General features: G+C 38.4%; 1 long non-coding RNA gene across 1 annotated transcript; it reads right to left on the bottom strand.

Moving 5' to 3' along the window:
* Positions 1-8570: 8570 nt before the first annotated feature.
* LOC112530770 lies at positions 8571-13359 on the bottom strand. The gene is made up of 2 exons (XR_003072579.3): positions 11937-13359; positions 8571-10466 (listed from the first exon to the last, which is right to left on the bottom strand). It is a non-coding gene; the product is annotated as an uncharacterized LOC112530770 (long non-coding RNA).
* Between the last annotated feature and the right edge of the window lie 469 nt (positions 13360-13828).

Raw genomic sequence — 13828 nt, 5'->3', positions numbered from 1 at the left:
CCTAAAAGATCTTTTCACTGTCATTTAATCCCTCTCTTTTCATCATATTTTTGCTGAATCAGGATAACTGCTGTGAACAGCAAGCTCCCTGAAGCTTCTCAAGCCAAAATCACTTTCATAGTTCCCATAGGAGTCATACTTAGGTTTTCATCATCAGTGGTCATGATTGCCTCTTGCCAAGAGCGTAAGGGCCATGCCAAATTTACATACTCATCTACATACAGTTTTATCCCCATAAGAGATGAGCACACGTACAACTATAACATTCACTGCGGTTAGTCTCACTCTCAAGAGATAATCTTGACAGTTTGAATTCACTTGAAAACCAGTCATTTGGGCTTTTTGCTAGGATCACTTTTGCCTCGCCACACCATGCACCCACACGAGCAGTTTCCAGCCATCCTGCAAGCCATACGTTGAAGAAGAAACCTCCACTGTACCTGAAATATCCAGGGACAGACATGCAAATGTTTCCAGAAAACCATTCCTACAGATGTTTGAGAACAAGACCACTCAACACTGTTGATACACAATATTGTAACCTTAATCTTGGAAGCCTACCGCAGCTTCCTACTTTTTCTCAGTTTTTCAAACGTGTTATGAAAAAACAGATACTTTGTCCCTGCTAAGGACAAATAAGGTGTCTACTGACTGTAAGGATAGGTTTGCCAAATGATTGAGAAACTTCAGTATTTTAATGTAACTAGTCATATTCCTTCCTCTTTTTGTGGATCCCAAGCTTGTGCATTAGCACACACACATGTGCACACATGAACACACACTGCATCATACATATGCCTTTTACATGTATCACACATGACCTCCCTCTTGCTCTACACATAGGCAATTTTACTGGGATGAAGACCTCAATTTATTAGAGCCTCAACTATGAGGCTGTCTGGGAAAAGGCAGTTAACTCTTCACACCTGTGAATCTTGGCGGTGGAGAAACTGACCAATCCTCATAATGCAGACTGTAAATCTCATTTGTCCTCTATGTGATTATGAATAAGTGTTCCAGGATAAGGTCTCCACTTTTAAACCAGGAAAAAAAGTCTTCTTTTTAGTAGAGGTAAAATTGGGGGAAAAAAAAGACAGAAAGAAAGAAAAAAAGAAAAGGTAATTAAAAATCAGTCTTGTAAAAAAAAAGAGCTAGTGCAATTGCTTGCTCTATTTCATAGTATTAATTGAGAGGTTAGAGGAAAATTAGTGTGTGCTACTATGCATCTTAATTTTCTACAGAGTTTTTTTAGATGATTTCAAAGTATAGTATGAATTTCAGCCCATTTAATGTCCATTTAAAATCTGGAACAGTGTGAAGTTCAATATTCTGAACCACTGACAAACACAGTTTAAAATCAAGGGCAAATCTTGGTTTCTTGGCTTCTTTCTGTTCTCTGCCATGAGTATTGCCTTTATAGCTAAAATCATGTCGTCATTACAGTCAGTATTTGAGCTCTTAATTTTTTTAATAATAAAATAAATAGAGCAACTTAAATATTGTTTACAACTTAGCTTTTCACAATGATATTATTTGTAGAGCTCAGAATACAGGATAGATTATTCAAAGAACTTAAGACCTATAGCAAAAGTAGGATATTCTAGATTTATGTATATTTATCTGTTTTCTATTTCTTGCTTTTTTATATTTTTGAGGAAGCATTAAGTGTGGGAGCAACTTTTTTGATTGACCTGATTTTTCAAATAATAATTTTACTGTAGGACAAACTGTTTAATAGAGTTTTGATATATATGAGCCTAAGGAGCAGCAAGCACTTCAGTGAGCAATTTCTCTTGGTAAATATTCTTAACCCTGCCCCTGGAGGTAAAACAGTGTGTATTTTGCAGATGTGGTGAATCAGTGTCAGGCAGCTGACACACTGATCTTTGCTTCTACTACTAATAATAGCTGATAAATCTGCTTTGTTGCAAAGAAGTAAAAAACAATTCGTGCAGGATAAATGACAGGTTCATTTAAATATTTATTTGGGCAGCAAAAGCTACTGCTGTCACTGAAATTGAATCATGACAAACTAGGGTCCTATTTTGGCCAACATATTGGATGAGTACCACAGCTAAAGGTTACTTTCACAAGATTGAAATATTCAATCAATTTCACTATAAACTGAATCCCCCAAAGAGACATAGATGGTATCATAGTTGGAATCTCTTTCAGCCTCCAAATATTGTTATATCTTCTTTACTACCTAGCAAAAATACATCAACACCAAAGAACTGAATAGTATGGTTACAGAGAAAAGGTTTTCTATAAATACCCAGCTCACACAAACAGAACTGTTTAAAACAAAATGTTGATGCATCAATATGCAAATGATTAGATTACAATTATAAAAGCCATTGCAAAGCATTAAAGGCATAATTGGCAGAGTTCCTACCAGTTAAATCTAATCTCCTCTACATATCAGCTGAAGCTTGGCTTGTCTTGTTAGGTAAACAAAATGTGTCTTGACTGTCATTGCCATAAAATATTAATGCACTGGAAGTCTCTAAACCTGGCTAAGCATAAGGCCTATTATCACACTTAAGAGCAAAGCAATCTAATAAATCGCTGGCTGTATAAAAACTAAGTCAGCTGGCAGAGACAGTAATCTCCCTAAGGGATAGTAAGAGCCTAATCTTCAACTACAGCAGCTGCAGTTCCTGAGAAATTATGTTTCCATTGCTCAGTAGAAATACGATTGTGCTGAATTCCATTATTTAAACTCTAATGGAATCATTAGGAGTATCCATACATTACCAGAAATACAAAATGAACTAAGGAAACCATCTACAGCTTAGGCTTATTACAGTCATTATATTTTTTTATTATGCTTCATCTTTGTTGTTTCCAGTTAAGTCTAAACAAAAGCTGAATTGTATGCTCCTAATACACATTTTCTAACATCAAGCTGATGCATAAATAATATTCTGTGTTTACTGAGCACTGAGACGATGTCCTTACTTGAAAACAGCTTACTTGTTTGGCACTGGTATGAGGTCCTTGAGGCTGTATTTAACCATAAACACAGTATTGTCACATGTTTTGTAACAGAGCAGATAACATCATGATTATATCATTTTTATGATGTACTTAGGGAACATACTGTGTAATTCAAGAAGAACAAATCAGCAGAGAAGTACAAGATTCCACATACAAGAAGTCCTTAACAGACAAAATACTTTACTCAGAAATTCTCAGAGCTAAAATTTATTTGTTACCTCTGAGACAAATAGGAAATCAGTCTAAATGGAGTAGAACTACACCTAGAAGGCTTTGATTATCGGCTATCAGACAATATAATAAATTCATATTGTGTTTGCACAGTTTTCATTAAAATTTACTTTAAATGCATATTAGAAACTTAATGGATAAACAGGTAAGATACTTTAGAGTAAATGTTAGGAAAACAAAAGAATTTTTCCATGGCACTGGAGAATATAAATCTGGTTCTGCACAAAATCATGGAAGTGTTGAGTTTGAAAGGGAGGTAGATCCTCAAAGCACTGACAAATGTGTCAGGCTACTCACGGGTAGTGAAGTTTTTAATACCTTGAGGGACATATGCCACAACTACACTAGGCAATCTGTTTCAGTATTTTAACTCCATGGTGAATATTTTCCTCATACATAATCAGAATTCCTGTTTTCCAGCTTCTGACTTGTCCTACCACTGTGCTGCCAAGGCAAGTCTCCCTTCATTTTGCCTGTTTTTTCTTATTTGATAAGTACAAGCAGAAAGTTCTCACTTCAAACTAAAACTAAATAAATCTAAGATTCTCAGCCTTTCCCCATATACCACATACTCCAGTCCCTCAGTCATTCTGGGGGACACCAGCCAGACTCCTTCCAACACATCAATGGGTTTTTTTGTAGATGGGAGCAAAACACGGATGCAATGCTGCAGATAAAATCTCACAAGTTCTTAACATTGGAGAAAGTGTAGTCACTCAACCAGCTGGCTGCACTCTTGGTAATACACGTTCTATGTGTGCACAGCTCCAGCAGCTGAAGTCATCCAGGAACTGTCAAGTTTGGAAGCCCTGTAAGATGATGCATGGACTTCTACATTACCCGTAAGTGTTTATCTCATTAATAATGACATATACAACAAAAAGGGAAAGACAGGTGGGAGAACAGAAGCATGTGGATGTGCAGTGAACAATGTAAAATGATAAAAGCAGTATCCGTGTAGCTAAATATTCACTATTTTGCAGCACTGTTCTGTTACAGGGCAACATTAAACATGTCTCTTTTCCTCTCTCCCTAGTAGATACAGAAAAAAAAAGGGCCCACCCTTTACTTCCCACTCTCTTTTCCCTGTTCTTAGATCCATTCTAATATTTATCTTTTTTAAATTCCTGACCAGTTCATCAATTTCCTAACTTAAACTTAACCCCAAGTTTTCTGGAATGGCTCAGAGACTATAAAAATCTGCTACTTGTCTGCTTGTGGATGTCATTTCATATAACCACAAGAGAAGCTGATAAAGTTGGAGCTGTTTAGGTTCAAAATAAGATGCATATGAAAGCATATTTGGAACGGAAAACATACATCAAACAGCTCCTGTGCGGCATTCTTCATGAGAACAAAGAGGTATGAGAAGACAGTGAAAGGCAGCAAATTTTAAACTGATAAAAGGAAACAGTTATTTTACAAAACTCCACTGGTAGAAATTGTTGGAATAACATATCACTGGGAAAGAGATCCTAGCAGGAGGCTGAGATTAGGCACTACGGTAATATTAGCTATGAATGTCTACATTTAAAGACCCTTAGGTTAGAAAGTCTATTTTCTCTACTCTTAGAAAAAAAAGAAAAAAGAAAACAAGGAGATGCAAAGTTGTTTAGGCAACCTTAATTAGCTCCCTTGGGCATATGCGTTACGATACAATCTTCATGATTAACTACCCACAAGATTACTTGCTATTGCCTCAAATGCTGCTAATTTCTAGCTTTGAAGTGGTTGACTTTTGACCCCTAGTAGCGTTTCTAATTTGTTTCATTTCTTTTAAATTGAAAAATAGCAGGTTTTCAATATGGAAACCTGCATGAGCTTCAGGATGCTAGAATAGTAAATTCCTATGGAAAAGCTGCCTGTACCTGAATTAATGACACAACTAGCTGCACTGGGAGTTCCTCACACTACTAAATCAACTAGCAAAGGAGGAATAGAAGAGACCATACTTTCTGCCACCGAGTTTTGCAGAAATTTCTAACACTAGGTTTGGATTAAACCTCTGCTTCTAGAGGAAATGGCATAGCAGTGACCACTTCTTGCAGCTGTAGCAGCAGTACTCCCTGTTCCACCTCCGTGTATCAAGCACTGCCCGCCCTCCGTGTTCCGTTTCATGCATATAATTCTGCTTGTTCTAGCTGTTGTTAAATTTTGGATTACTTTCTCCCACTTCTAACTCCCTGCCCTTCTGCCAACTCTGTTTGTCCCTACAGAATAATAAAAATGTTGTTTTTTAGTCAAGATGTTTTCATCGACTCAAAACCAGGTTTCTCATACTGTAAAAGGAACACAAAGTGGCTCCCTAATCTTGGTAAAATGTGACAACCTTTGGTCTCCTAAAAGAGGAAGAGACCAAAGGCAGTATAACATAGGTGAGGCAGAATGATTTGTAATTGTATTATGGATCCATGAATATCTTTCTCTACTAAAGTGCACCAGCAAATCTTCATAACTATCTTATCAAGTCAGGCACACAATTTGCAAGTGATGTTCATTTATTCATGTAATTACCTAGATTGTTGAAAGTGTCAAGTTATTAAGCAAATGAAGAGTGACCTGGAAACAAATAGGACTTCGATGCATTCATCACTGAGCACTTTTACTAAGACTGAGATACACTAGGCTAGATCTTGTTCTTATTTGAAGAGACATAGTAAGCTTAGTGACTTGGCCAAATCAGCCCAGGAGGGAAAAATGAGAATGTGGTCCACAAAGTCAAGTCACTGAACTACCACTTAATTATTATGTTTGTTTAAAGTGATAGGAAAACAGTTGCATCTGCTCCCACAAGAAAACAAGAAGGAGAATTTATTCATATAACACTCCACTAAAGTGCTATTTGTGTGAGGTCAGCCAAATTGAATCAATTAGTCAGAGGCTGTGTCCTACTCTTCAGTATTTCCTTTCCATCAGTAGATAGAATCAACAGCATTTTATTCTCCAGGATATGAGGAAAATAATCCTAACACATCATGCTCACTCTCCATTCAAGAACTCTTTTAAAAACAGAACAAAATAGAGGTACAAAACTCATTAGTCTTCAGAGATTACACATAGTTGGGGAGTAGATCTTAATGACATAGCTGTTTTCTTTAGGAGTTACTTACTGATGTTCACATGTAGGAGTAACTTAGAATCATAGAATCACAGAATGACGTGGGTTGAAAGGAACCACAATGATCATCTGGTTTCAACCCCCTGCTACGTGCAGGGTCACCAACCACCAGACGAGGCTGCCCAGAGCCACATCCAGCCTGGCCTTGAATGCCTCCAGGGATGGGGCATCCACAACCTCCTTGGGCAACCTGTTCCAGTGTGTCACCACCCTCTGTCTGAAAAACTTCTTCCTAATATCCAACCTAAACCTCCCCTGTCCCAGTTACTGATGTTCACATAACTTAGGTGTGCTTAGTAAATAAAGGAACAGTAGTTATTATATTGGTACTCACCATACTGACTTGTTGATCATATTCTTGAGTTTGTTATAGCTCAGTGAAGACAATGTAAAACTGCCAAGTTTTTGAATTCTGGAATTTACTGTAGATAGCATAGTTCAGATCAAAAGAAATTTTGTACTGAATTATCCATCTAAAAAAGTTTCCTTAAAGACATATACAAACTGACTTTGCCCATTTTTGTTTTAGGCAAGTGACACCAAATTATCAAATATTCTTGTGGATTATGCTGTCAACAACTTTAACATGACCTTGCATGACCAACTAAAAGATTTAGATGTTACGGAATAGTTTATAATACTGACTCCTTTTTAAAAATCAGTGACTGGATTTAGAGGAGGTAGTCACAGCAGCTATTGCAATCATCAGTCTTCCTTCCAAGTGCTTTAGTTCCTCAAAAGTCTTTTCTCTTTTAGATGATTTTATTGATTTCATCTCACCCATATTAGATTTCCTGCAAAGATTCATCTGGTCCTGAAAGGTTATGTCAACAGTGCTAACCCAGAATACTACAAGTGCAATGATTTTCACTCAAATTCAGTACATACGTATATGTATACAATATACATTCTTATCTGCTTGTCCTCTGGGGATATGTGATCACCACATCTCTGTGATTCTTGTTGCACTGCTTCACCATGCTTCTTGTAAAAAACTGCTTCCTTATATCCAATCTAAATCTCCTCTCTTTTAGTTTGAAACCATTTCTCCTTGTTCTATCACTATAGGACCCTGCTTAAGAGTCTGTCCCCTTCATTCCTATAACTCCCTTCTAGATACTGAAGGGCTGCTCCCAGGTCTCCCCGGAGTCTTCTCTTCTCCAGTCTGAACAGCCCCAGCTTTCTCATCCTGTCCCTACAAGGGAGGTGTTCCATCCCGTGGATCATTTCTGTAGCACTCCTCTGGACACACTTCAACAAGTCCACATCTCTCCTGCCCTGACACTCCACATCTGGACACAGCTCTGTTAGTGACATCTTACCAGCACAGAATAGAAGGGCATGATATTTTCCCTGACCCTGCTGGCCATGCTTCTTTCAATGCAGCTCAGGATACAGCTGGCTTTCTGGGCTGCAAGGGCATACTTCTGGCTAACGATCAGTCTTCTATCCACCAGAACCCAGAAGTCCTTTTCAGCAGGGTTGATTTTAAAGTACAGCTCTTCCATAAATTTGACAGCCTGAGTTCTGCTACAGCATTTTCTTACAGGTGCCCCTAACCTTGACCTGAATGTTCAGGGTCAGCAGAACAATGGAGGGAAATCACGTCTATTCTGCATTTTTTACCTTGACTACTCAAAACTTTCTTCATGCTCTGGAAGAGAAATGCTGGAAGAGACGGAATTTTGAAATGAAACATCGAAGTACACCTACCTGATTTTATCTGTCTTTGTGTGTGTGTGTCCTCCATAAGAATCCAGTTTATTTACTTATTTCTACAAAAATTTCATTCTATTAAAAATGATCTCTCACTCCTTCTCTAAAATGGCTTACAAAAATACTCTGGATTTCAGTAGTATTTTCACATAATAATGCAATTGCTCACCAAGTCTTACTGTTTTCTACCTGCTGTTATACTGTCTATAAACCAGATGGATAGGTTCTGTCTGGGCTGTCCTCCAAGAAGTTATCAACTTTGCTTCTTCCTGACCAAGCACATCACCTTCAATTTTTAATCACTATCTGCAAACCCAGGGATATTAGGAGTCTTTCTAAGTCATGTCTTCTGATTGTATTTCTGCCAGTCCAATGACAAGGATGGAATCCTGTTTCTCAGTTATGTATTCTAGTACAGTCTTTGTGTCATATTATAGCTATAGGATGTGCACCTGTTTTTACATATAGATAGTTTTTAAGAATTTATAAAGACAGGACACTTATGGTTTTTAAATGTGCACAGAAGCCAATAAATTTATTTAAAGTGAAACACCATATATTTAAAGTGAGATAGAAAACAAATCAGCAGGTTTAGTCAGAAAAAAAAAAAAATTGACAGTTACATTTCATTGTTGAATGTTGACAGTCTAAATAAGACAGAGGTAGAGGTCCTTCACCAACAGGGTTTGGTTTCAGTTACAGAGATCTCAGCACATCCAGTTATTGGAAAAAAAAAACAAAAAAAAAACATAGGATATAAATGCCAGTATCTATAGGACATTACTTAACAAAAGAAGAATGAAAAGCCTGGCCTTGAATGCCTCCAGGGATGGGGCATCCACAACCTCCTTGGGCAACCTGTTCCACTGCATCACCACCCTCTGGGTGAAAAAATTCCTCCTAGTGTCTAACCTAAACTTCTCCCGTCTCAGTTTAAAACCATTCCCTATTCATTGGATCATTTCATTGCCCTATCACTATCCACCCTTGTAAACAGCCGTTCCCCCTCCTGTTTATACACTCCCTTCAAGTACTGGAAGGCCTCAGTGAGGTCTCCCCAGAGCCTTCTCTTCTCCAAGCTAAACAAGCCCAGTTCCCTCAGCCTTTCCTCATAGGAGAGGTGCTCCAGCCCTCTGATCATCTTAGTGGCCCTCCTCTGGACCCACTCCAAGAGCTCCACATCCTTCCTGTGCTGGGGGCCCCAGACCTGGATGCAGTACTGCAGATGGGGCCTCACAAGAGCCAAGTAGAGGGGCACAATCACCTCCCTCTCCCTTCTGGCCACCCCTTTTTTTATGCAGCCCAGAACACAGTTGGCCTTCTGGGCTGCACGTGCACACTGTTGGCTCATGTTCAGCTTCTCGTCTACCAGGACCCCCAAGTCCTTCTCCACAGGGTTGCTCTCAAGATTTTCCCCCAGTTTGTATAAATACCTCGGATTGCCCCAACCCAAGTGCAGCACCCTGCACTTGGCCTTTTTGAATCTTCGTAAGGTTTTCATGGGTCCACTTCTCCAGCCTGTCCATGTCCCTCTGGATGGCTTCCCTTCCTTCCAACTTATCAACTGCACTGCTGTCACGTAGTTCTTTTCTTTTGTCCATGATGTTATGATGTGGAATACCAATAGCGAAGTTACAAAACCATGACAGCTGCTCAGCTTGGTGTCATCTGCAAGCTTGCTGAGGGTGCACTCAATGCCATCACTTGTCATTGATAAAGATGTTGAAGAGCACCAGTCCCGAGACCTACCCCTGAGGGACACCACTTGTGATCGACCTCCACCCTGACACAGAACCACTGTTCACAACCCTTTGGCTGCGTCCATACAGCCAATTCCTAATGCAATCCATCCTATGATTCTATGATTTTAACTGGCAAGAAATTCCAAACTTCCCCTGTTATTTGGAAAACAATTTGTATCATAAGCATTTCTAAGAGCAGCCTACAGCTGACCTTGCAATGTTTTTAAACTGTTGTGCCCAATATCTCAATACAGGGGTACATTAACATTCATTATGAAAGCAGCACTGTTCAGTGTGACAGATTTCTGCATTCAGCCTCACAACATTGCATACAAATATAATTTTGACTACATGATATAAAGGGAAGCGTACAAAATCTTTTCGCTTAAGATTTGCCCCTTTCTAGCTCACTGTATGGTCTGAAGTGAATCACAACCACTTACAAGCAGAATAAATACACTGGCTTGACAATCTGTAGCATGTGTGTATTTGAAGATAAATGGACCTCAATGTACATTAAATTCTGAGGACGTATGCCTTTACAGAGTTACTTCTTTACTCTGCATTCATTAGCGGTGACTCCAAATCTCTGTGTATGCTGCCAATCATGTTGTTGCATTCCTGGTACAGCTCCGCAATCACAGCTGAATTATTATTACCTGAAAAATGGTTGTAAACCACTAGTGAATATTTGAGAAATCTGTATGAAGAACTGCCACATTAATCCACATACCAAAGCAAGTTCCAAATAATAGGTAGAATGAAATTGTACTTTAAGATACTGAAAACACAATATGACACTGAAATTATTTTTGAAGGAAGATAACAAATAGAAATAAATGATTAAAAGAAAATAAAAAAGAAGAAAATTTAAAAGTTATGCACACTGTCCTGCCACTTAGATCTTGCAAAGTTATCACTTACTGCTATAAACTTCTCATGACCAAGCACTCCCCTATCATCCCAAAACTATGGAAAATAAATAAAAAGAGTCTCCAAGGCACAGGCTAACACTAAGAAAAGACTCCAAGGACTGGATTTTAAAACTGAAATGGAAAATGTTTTCTTTTTGATACCATGGCAACTGAAAAAGGAAGAGTAATTTCTTGCTGCTCATCTCACATCCCATATTCACTGCACCTAGGTTGACTTGCTTCACATGGACATGGACAGCTGGTAATAAAGCCACACAAGATTGTAGACTTTTAACATTATTATGTGATTTTTAGCAATAATTTTAGGAGTCATTTATGTGTAGATCAATAGCTACACTCTCTAGGTGACAATAGCCTCACTCTGTAGGTGACAATGGAATACTCTGGAGTGGAGGATGCAGTGCAAGGCTAACTCTGCCTCTCATCCTTGATGGACACACTCAATCAATTCAAAGCCCACACGTATTACACATAACGTGAGCCTGTGCCACTTGGGAAGTAAAACACAGTGATTTCCAATAAGAATATTTCAGCGTACCTACATGTGTGTGCCTGGGAAGATGGGTTCTTTAATATTAAGCAGACATGTAAGTTTTCTATTATTATACATACATATATTATATGTATGCATATAATTATAAATTAATTATTAAACTTGAGATTGTGTATTTTCAAAAAATAACTTATTAAGTTAATACATTCACTGAGGAAGAATATCCAGAATATTTGTGCTGTACTGAAGTTTATAATTTTCAGCCTCTCAAAAAGCTCACAAAAAGTATAAAATAATTTGGTTTTGCTTTTTTTTTCTCATTTACATGACTTAAACGTGCAACTTCAAAGTGAAAATCAATTTACCTGTGCAGTGTTTTGAACCATAAGAGTGTTCTAAGTGAAACTGAATTAATGGTAAATTCAAGTTATGGTAAATAATTTCATGTATTTTGATACATTTGCTAAATGCAATCCTGTGAACAGTGAAAAAATATGCATCCTTGATTTCTATTTTGAAAAAAAGAACTTGAGAATAGGTTTCAAGATTTCCAAACTAAACGTATTTTTTTTATGTACTTGTGATTCCATTTTCAGTCAACAAGGAATTCAGGTGGAAAGCATATGATTCCAGTCAGACATTCAGCTCAAAGAATAATTTGATAATGTCTCCTTACTAGATTATTATAAGACCTATCTTACCTGGGAAAAATATCCTTCGCTTCACAATCCTGCCATCTTCATGTCGTTGCTTTTTTGCAGTACACACACTTGTGAGAAACCGTTTTCAAAGGTGAAACAAAGGAAGAACAAAATCAGATCAAAAATCACTGATGAGGATCTTGATAACTCGCAAAGAACTGTGACGACTTCTACAAAACTAGATCTTGATGAATTAGCTTCAATAAACAAGGCCAAGTATCCCACTACATTTGTGTTGCTATTTCTCTATTTTTTAATTTAAAAATATACAAATAAATACTTTTTTTAACTTACACATATTAATTATGTTATATGTTTTATATGTGGCCAAGGAGAGGCAAAAGTTTGGAGACCCATGCTGTAAGGGATTGAACAGTTTGCTGCCTCTTGGTGCCTGGCAAATATATCAGCAGTGGGAGAGGAGAAAGACTTCAGAAAGTATCTTCAGAAAGATCTGAGCAGTCTTAGCCAACAAGGCTACACAGGCACAGAATCAAGAGAGTTTATGTGGGCTGAAAAGGGGAAGGACAGTTTCTCAAGACCTGCAATGTGAAAGAATGAAATAAGCAAGGAAATGCAAAGAGCATGAACTGGCAGATTGTTATATTTGAAAATATACTGGAGCCATGGATGTTAAGTGCTTGAACCTAGAAAACTATTTTACAGCTTGTCAGAAGACAGACCAAGCTGACAGACTGTTGTAAACCAATGGAATAAAAGGTTTGTACACTGCACAGTGAAAAATAAAAAAGTGAGAGGCTAGCTGAGGAAGCACAGGTGCAAACAATTTACCTGTGCTTCCTGTGTGATTGAAAGCTGGGTCTCTGGGCTCATTTAAGGGCTGGCCTCTCAAGGAAGAATGTCTCATCTTACTTCCTGGGAAGGAGCGTTCCATGGCCAGAGACCTGCAGCACCAGCTGGGAGAGCCAACTTTTTCCTATATGTGATGATGGATATCCCCAATAATACTTAGCCTGGCATCGCAAAGAACTCCTCAGAAATAGTTTTGCTGCTTCCTATAACAAAAAATTGCCATCACAGGCAGGACTCCAGGGAAAGTATCTGGAATCCTGAACTGAAAATGACTTTCTTGAAAAACATCCTGTGATGGTTTGGATGGGGGAAATCCAATTCCCTCAAAGGGGAATTACCCAGATATTTACAGCTGGGATGAGAGCTCTGATTTTACAGCAAGCTCCCTCTAACCAATATGGTATACTGATAGCCCTTCTAAACCATTTGTTTACAGCAGATGCAGCAATCCAGCAAGTAGCACAAAGAGTGATTGATTTAGGAGAAAAAGAATGCCTGTGAACTAGGCAAAATTTGTGCTTTATAGAATCCAGATAGCTTCACCCTTGCAAACCAGACTGAAGGGCTCCACAATCAGGGCTGGCAAGAGTATCTCGACAGCAAATGTGGAATAACCTAATAAAAGCAGGGGTTTGATATAACAAAGTCCATAACCAAATATTTTACTGTATCTATGGTGACAACATAATAACAATTAATATTTGAGTCCTCCCAATGAGAGAGTATAAGAAGAATAGAAAGACCCCTCACCCAACCACAGAATTTGGAGGATTTCCAGACCATATCATGTGAAGGCAACCACCCCAGGCAGCCTAGTTGTCTGCTGCTGGGTCTCCTGCAGAATAAGATCTAGGCTTAGCGACACTAATGGCATAAAGAAAGGGCTGAGATCCTCCAAGAATCACAGCCTCCATGGGGGATCAGAGGCCATACATAGAGCTTACAATATACTGGTCCTTGAACAATGCACAACAGGTCATGTCTCTGGTCAACATGGGAGATTAAACATCCATAGTTTATGGTAATCCATTGTATTTCCCAGGCACGCCTGCCTTTATAGGGGGGATAGGGGGAAAAAA

This window comes from Gallus gallus, chromosome Z, assembly GCF_016699485.2.
Source record: "Gallus gallus isolate bGalGal1 chromosome Z, bGalGal1.mat.broiler.GRCg7b, whole genome shotgun sequence".
In the NCBI taxonomy this organism is placed as follows: domain Eukaryota; kingdom Metazoa; phylum Chordata; class Aves; order Galliformes; family Phasianidae; genus Gallus; species Gallus gallus.
The sequence above is the reverse complement of the archived record's forward strand: the minus strand, read 5'-3'. Positions and strand labels throughout refer to the sequence as shown.